The sequence below is a fragment of the Limanda limanda genome, chromosome 9 (genome assembly GCF_963576545.1).
Source record: "Limanda limanda chromosome 9, fLimLim1.1, whole genome shotgun sequence".
Lineage (NCBI taxonomy): Eukaryota > Metazoa > Chordata > Actinopteri > Pleuronectiformes > Pleuronectidae > Limanda > Limanda limanda.
The window spans coordinates 14,405,147-14,412,788 of record NC_083644.1 but is presented as its reverse complement, the minus strand read 5'-3'; positions in this window follow the sequence as shown (position 1 = coordinate 14,412,788).

Genomic DNA, 7,642 nt, shown 5'->3' with positions numbered 1-7,642 from the left:
AGTGACTCCTCTCACCTCCTCAGACCGTTATAAACGCGCTCCGCTGCAGAGTCTATTTAAGGTCCAGGGCTGTGACGCACAGGGGGTCTGTCCTCCACCTGCAGAGGATGATGGGAAGTTCATGTGAAGTCTTATCAGACCATGTTGGTAAATACAGACCACGTTTAAAAGTGCAGCCTCCTCCTCTGAGTCATGCAAACTTCTCAGCAGCCCTCAGGTTTTCATTTCAAACATACTAAAAATAAAAATAAGTATCAATATATGTACGTGCACTGTGATCAAATGAACTTTAACAACACATGCTCAAAATAAATAAATACTTGCTTGTATATTTCAAGAAAACATATCGTGTGAAATGCTTCATCCTAAACAGCTCAGTCACAATCAGACAATCAAATAGCAAATAAACATTCATGACTCAGCGACGGCTGATAAAGACAATTAAAGCAAACAAAGCATTTAAACGACCTAGACCCTGGCTCACATCCCCTCCACATCACCCAGATCAGGTCTATTCACCATACTGGTTTTAAAGATCTGATAGAATTTATGCAATATGGGACATGTTTTCGTTTTGTTCCCACAGTTGTCCCCAGAGTTACACCTTTGATTGTTATACTATGACTTTTGGTATCCAGCCTCCTCCTAGTTAGTGGATGGGACATGGACCAAACTGAAAGATAGATAGCTCTTTTCACACTTTGTATTTAACCTTTGAGGATTGTGGTCCCAGAGAGGCTGGTCATACAGAGACGAACAACCATTCAGTCATTTCATGATTTAGAAGCTTCAAAACACAATTGGTCAAGTTCATGTATCGCCTGGACCTTAGCTACCTCAGCTCCATCGCCCCGAACCCTGCTGCTCAGACTGTGGCTCCAGATGTGCAAGATGATGGCGTTTGAATCCTGGATATTTTAGCTTCATTTCTGGATGGAGAGAGGAAGTAGAGACACATCGTCCATCTTTATTTACATTTTTTTTTTCTCCACATGGTTAGTGATGGCCTAAACTCTTTCTGCATTATATCATCTTATAGTCCACCTTAACCCCACTTGTGTACCATGAGCCACAAAGAAAAGTGTCAGTCAGTGACGTGGTACCCACACAGACAAGTTGACAGGAATAATAAACATGATCAAGATCAGAGATTCAGATTCATTTAGTTTTTATTTGCATGTGCAGTTGCACTTACAGCACCGAGCCTTGTTCAAATGGTTCCTGGGAGATCGGAGGCAAACCAACAACAACAACAAGAAGCGAAGGAGCAAAAACAGGAGTGAAAGATGTGGCCTTTCATCCAACTAAGTGATGGTCAACATGCCCAATTGTCGTTCCCTTTCCTCAGGAATTAACTGCAGCAACCTCTTGTTTATGTGAACAAATAGTCTTGGTTTTACTCAGACAATTACCAAACGATTTGACCATATTTGGTGAAGGGGGATGTCAGTTTGTAAACACCCTGCGTTGGTCTATCAGATCGGATCAGGGTCACACCCATTCCTGAGCTGAGCCTCAAACAAAACATTTTGCTGCTCGCCCAAAGCAAGTTGTTGTGTGTCCCCCCCTGACAAGAACTCCCTTCATTTATTTATTTACCTCACACCCACTGTAAAAAGGTCCATCCAGGACAAACTTTATTTTTAAGGAATTGTTGTGTATGTTTGCAGCCCACAGGCAATACCAAATGGTAAATGACAAAAAATAAATCCCCACTCAAAAAGTAACACATGTACAATTACAAATAATCACAACACGGGTCTGAATATAAACAGACTTCCTCATCACTGACGGTTCAAAGTGAAGGTGAATTGGAGAAGGAAAAAATGTGTCATCGCTCATCCCGACATTCCTCCCACGGACATAATGACAGCTGAACCCTGCCCAGTACATGTCATAACTGACTCATATCATGGGACGATTTGATGAGAATGGTAAAGTGTAACAAAGTGATCAACATGGAGACTAAGTGTAACAATTGAAGGCAAGAAAAAGGAAAATAAAATAACTCAAATGAAACTGAAACTCAGTAGAGCATATACCTCAACCAAGACCCAACAATCCTCTTAAATTCAACCAAGCCGCACAAAATTTCATAGATATCAGTTCTCTTAATATGCCTGATTCTATTCATCAAGATCCATGAATTGTTCCTTGGAAATCACTGAAAACGAGACAACGAGACTCTTTTGCACAGTGTTAAAGAAAGTGGAAAAAGTCTACCGATATATTGATTTTCCCTTTAGTTGAATCTATGGAGGAGAAAAATAGTGTGAGGTGTTTTGGACCTTTATCAACAAAAGCAAGCACAAGGGGAAGTTAAAAAAAACAAAAAAAAAACGACTTGTTTAGGTAAACATCAGGAGTGATGTAAAATCACAACATCTGGAAGGCCGAAACTTTCCTCCAATCACACAGATGTTTGCAACCGAAAATAAATCATAGACCCTAAAACCTCCTTGTTAGCTTTCAAAAAAGTTGATTCCCGTTGATCCACAGAACAGATATCATGTGCTTTCAAGAGGGGAAGAGGTAAGTGTGTGTGTGTGTGTGCGTGTGACAGATGAGACTATGTGCTGATCAGCAGATACAAACACTTACATCACGTCACATACAGAGTCAGGGTCAGAGATGAAGACACATGGGAGTAAAAAGTACCTCAGATACTTCTCATAAGGGTCAAAATACACTTGCAATGACTGCAAGACGTTTCTGACACACAGATATACATCTGTACTTTTAGAAAAGATTACCTTAGAAAATGTGGATGATTCTTTTTATCATACTTATTAATTATTCATTTTATCATAAAAATATTGATGAAACCTTACAAACTACCTGACCCAGCACCCAATAAATGATTGATCTGAATATGTATTAGTCGTTACACAACTTTTTTTGTATGCAGGGAAAAAAAAAATCAGCAGATTTAGTAAAGTAAAGTAAATGTAGTAAATTTCGATTTCGATTGTGCGTTTCCATCCGGATGTTTTTAATACACATTTTCAAGTTTTCACATCAAAAACAATTCAAAACTAAATATTTAGATGAGGGCTTTATTAATATAAAATGTATTTTTTACAAGGGAAAACCGGCTCTTCATGTCATTGAGGCCAAATGACAAAACCTCCTCACACACAGAGACGTGACCCTCCACATAAAGAAAGAGGAAGTGACTTCAGTCTTTATCAAAGATCAGCAGGCTGAGATTGTTTCCTCTTAAAGTCTGTGGATATAAAAACGTGAAATGACGAGAAAGTGCAAATGCTGTGTTTAAAATGAACAGCGCAGGGTGTTTTGCTCAGGAAACCGAGGTCCTTTGAGATCAGTTGTAAACTCTTCATTGTGTTCTATAAAATATTTGTTATTGGGGCCATGTTGGTGTCAGCAGGTTTATTCTGCTGCACAGGATCCACTGCATATTCCAGGAGTATGTGCATGCACAGAGCTTCTCCAAATCTGTACGAGGTGCTGATCATGCACATGTGATCAAACTAGTTTCCCCTTTTCATTTATCTGCTCCACCAGCTACACAGCACCGCAGCTCTTCTTGAAACATGCTCAGCACAGACACACTCCATCTCTTACATCCTATTTGTAATGTGGACGTCCTGTGAACTGGAGCATGACTTTTCAACTTTGATTCCTGTTAAGCAATCGAGCTGTTTACAGAGAACTGATTCGATTAAATGGAGCAGATTTGAACAAGCATAATAAGATGGTGACTGCCTCAGGGAATAAGAACGGAGATCTGTCACACTCCCAGGATTCCAGTGAAGGCCGCATGGCTTCCAGCAACACGCTGCCTAACGCTGCCCAGCATCACACAAAAGGAGGAAGCACACATCAGGGAGGAACTGTAGCGTAATGTCACTTCGGGGAATAACAGCGAGACACTGGAGTGAATTACACCCAAATATTTATTATGCTGAGGTGTTGAGTAGAGAGGAGGGAATAGAGAGTAAGTTAAAGGCATGTGTCGTTCTATAAGATCTCCAGAATGTGATAAAAAAGTCAAACAGTTTCACATTGTTTCAGGATATCTCACAGGGGAGTGAAGGTGACACAGTGCCACAACACTGAATACAACTTTCGAAAATAAAATAAAAGTAGCTCAGTGAGTCAGAAAGATGGGGCATCGCCCACTGTGACATACACTGTGTGAGGAAGACGTCCTCTAGTGGCCACCCTGAGCAAGACAAGCACCAAGAGCAGCTGAGGACAAACTGAGACACTTGTTACAGCGACATGATCCTGAAGCTGACACAGAATCCACTGCTCACAAGTAACATGACAACCTGATGATACTGAGATCATAAATTTTACTGTGATCACAAGGTAATTTATATAAGTTAGACGTATATAACATATTTGATAATACTCTAAATCTCTACTCTTTTACATCTTAATGCAACAGAACCTGGCAAATCTTCTGAGCTACACCTTTTTCTGCTCGATATGAGAGTTTGTCTGACAGACCTCCTCATTTAAACTGCTCCCATATGGACAACCTCATTCCCCCTCCACTTACACTGGAACAGACCAAAATGTAATTTATTCCACAAACTGTCCAGTATTTAAACACAATCTAGACATCCGGCTGGTCTGGAATGAATGTCTGTCAATCAAGAGCTGCTAAAGGTGCAGCGTAAGTGTTGGTTTTGTCTGTTGATGCTTGTGTTGGTGTGTGGGGGTGGGGAAAATAACCTGTGATTGTTCCTGCAAACCAGTTTCCATACTGGTACGAATAAAGAATCTGTCTGTCTATCTGTCTGTCTGTCTAACTCTCAACTTTGCCTCTTTTTTCCATTGACGTTTTATGAATATTTACTTTGCCTGTCTCTCTTTTCCATCACTCAGGTAAAAGATTCACTAAAATGCACAACAAATTCACCAAATGTTTTACGAACCTTCTTGTCATGTTAGTTCTGTGAGAGGAAGCAGTAAGGAGGAGAAAAATAGTGTGAGGTGTTTTGGACCTTTATCAACAAAAGCAAGCACAAGGGGAAAAAAAACAAAAAACTACTTGTTTAGGTAAACACCAGGAGTGACGTAAAATCACAACATCCGGAAAGGGTGATACTTTCCTCCAATCACACAGATGTTTGCAACCGAAAATAAATCATAGACCCTAAAACCTCCTTGTTAGCTTTCAAAAAAGTTGATTCCTGTTGATCCACAGAACAAGAGGGGAAGATGTATGTGTGTGTGTGTGTGTGTGTGTGTGTGTGTGTGTGTGTGTGTGTGTGTGTGTGTGTGTGTGTGTGTGTGTGTGTGTGTGTGTGTGTGTGTGTGTGTGTGTGTGTGGGTCTGTGTGTGACAGATGAGACTATGTGCTGATCAGCAGATACAAACACCTACTAAAGACAGTCACATACAGAGTCAGGGACAGAGATGAAGACACATGGGAGTAAAAAGTACCTCAGATACTTCTTATAAGGGTCAAAATACACTTGCAATGACTGCAAGACGTTCCTGACACACGGATATAAATGTAAAAATGTACTTTCAGAAAAGATTACCTTAGAAAATGTCGATGATTCTTGTTATCATATTTAATATTTATTTATTTTTCATAGTCATGTTAGTTCTGTGAGAGGAAGCAGTAAAACTCTCTTGACTGCTGCTCAGTGTCCATTGTATTGAAGAATCCTAAAAGAAACCAGGTCATTCAGGAGCATGTCTCACCTGAAACACTTAACACATGTCACAGAACGAAATGTTCAGGTGCTGAGAAGAACATTACAGTTAGAGTCACTAACAGGAATCAGCTGCTTGTGCATTAAACATACTGATATTGTTTTTTATAAATAGACAAATGTAGAATTCTTAAGAAGTATTTTAGTCCTATATTATACTACATATGGCCGCTATCTTGTTTCTGCTTGTGAAAGTTGGTAAAAAATGCATTCATATATCAGGCTCCTTGTAATAATACACTTCCTTTAAGGATATGCTCTGTCCTCATTTAGCTTATTCAAACATCGTGTAGCATATTCAAAAATGGTTTTAATTTGGAAACAATTACTTTTAGTTTTTTTTTATTGTTTGTAATTGTCCCTTGTACCCTTCTGAAAATGAGATGATACACCACCCCCTGACAATACATTTCTACAGTCACTTTCTGCTGCATCATATCTACATCTAGTTGTATCATGTGTTTATGTGTCTTATATCCAGTCTCCTCAGGTCTTTCTTTGATTTGAACTCCAACCTGACGAGTGGATTAACAACGTAAACTAAATGAAGTGTTAAACGCTGGGACCCGTGTGCGAGTTCTGCTCTGTGCAAGCTCAAACTGAAGTGCCTGAGGATTGTCTTGGCACACACACGAGGGTGACTCCCTGCACACATGGGCTGAGGTGCTGCTGCAAACCTGTCGGATGTCATTCCTGCATCAGGCACAGCATCGAGCGCCTCGGGCCAAACGGCCAGCTTAATCTCTTTTACAACCCACAATGAGAATGTTTGCTGTCATGCCAGGATTCAGGAGTGCCACTCTCTGCCTGAGAGAGAATCAGTCTATGTTTGAAGAGATTTGAGGCAGAAATAAGAGAATAGATAAGATAACGACACTGATATCACGTGATCTGAAGTCACTAAATCGACTCTGCTCAGACATGGTTAGACGAGGAGCTTTCTCTGCAGAAGGAAGTTTGACAGTTTGAAGTTGAGGGAGTTAAACTGTCAGATCAAATCCCTGCTTGAAAGTGGTTGGGGCAGATTTTGGAGAAGTCTGCGGTTGAAGGTGTGGCACCAGTGGCAGCAGGTGATGCCGCCCTGTCAGAGCAGGGGGAATACTTGACGTAGAACAAGGGCCTTAATCTATATTTAGTGCTCAGACTACAAAGCAAAAACAGCAATATGGTCTTGATTATCATTTCTACACCTCAAACCAAAGGATGTAAAGTATCGGATGGCCTATTGTGCGATTTTGTTTTCCAGGTACCAATATCATTTTTGTTGTAATGATTCCTTCCTATAAAGGGTATTTTTTTCTGCTGAGGGTTGGATCAGTTCAGTGTGTGACTAAATAGTTCTCTGACTACCTCTACCGGTTTTACCTGAAGATTCGCCCCAGGCTTCGGCAGGCCCAGAGAGCGAGAGAGCGAGAGAGCGAGAGAGAGAGAGAGAGAGAGAGAGAGAGAGAGAGAGAGAGAGAGAGAGAGAGAGAGAGAGAGAGAGAGAGAGAGAGAAAAGCATGCACTGTTTTAGATGTGGGTCGTTTTTTTCCTTTCTTTTGTTTTTTAAGTATCAAAGAGTTATTTAGCTGACATTTTAATTAGGAGACAGTTGACAGGGGGACAAATGGAGGGCTTGATTGACAGGTTCTCGCTCTCCTCCCCTCTCTCTCTCTCCCTCTCTCTTTAACAAGTGGGTGTGTCTTCATGTCTCGACACGGCGTGCTGGAGTTGATAGACAGCCGCACTCACCTCTGTACCTGCCATGCAGGTGAGACACTCGGGGGGAGAACACTCAGAGTGAATGTGACCTACACTGTGGACACGGCGGCCTCTGGGGGACAGCAGCCGGGGACAGGTGAGTACCATCACCTCTAGAATCCATGTAGTGCTGTTTAGTCTGTGCAGCTCCAGGGTGCGACAGAGTGAACAAACAAATGGTTTTGTTTAGTCACCAGTTT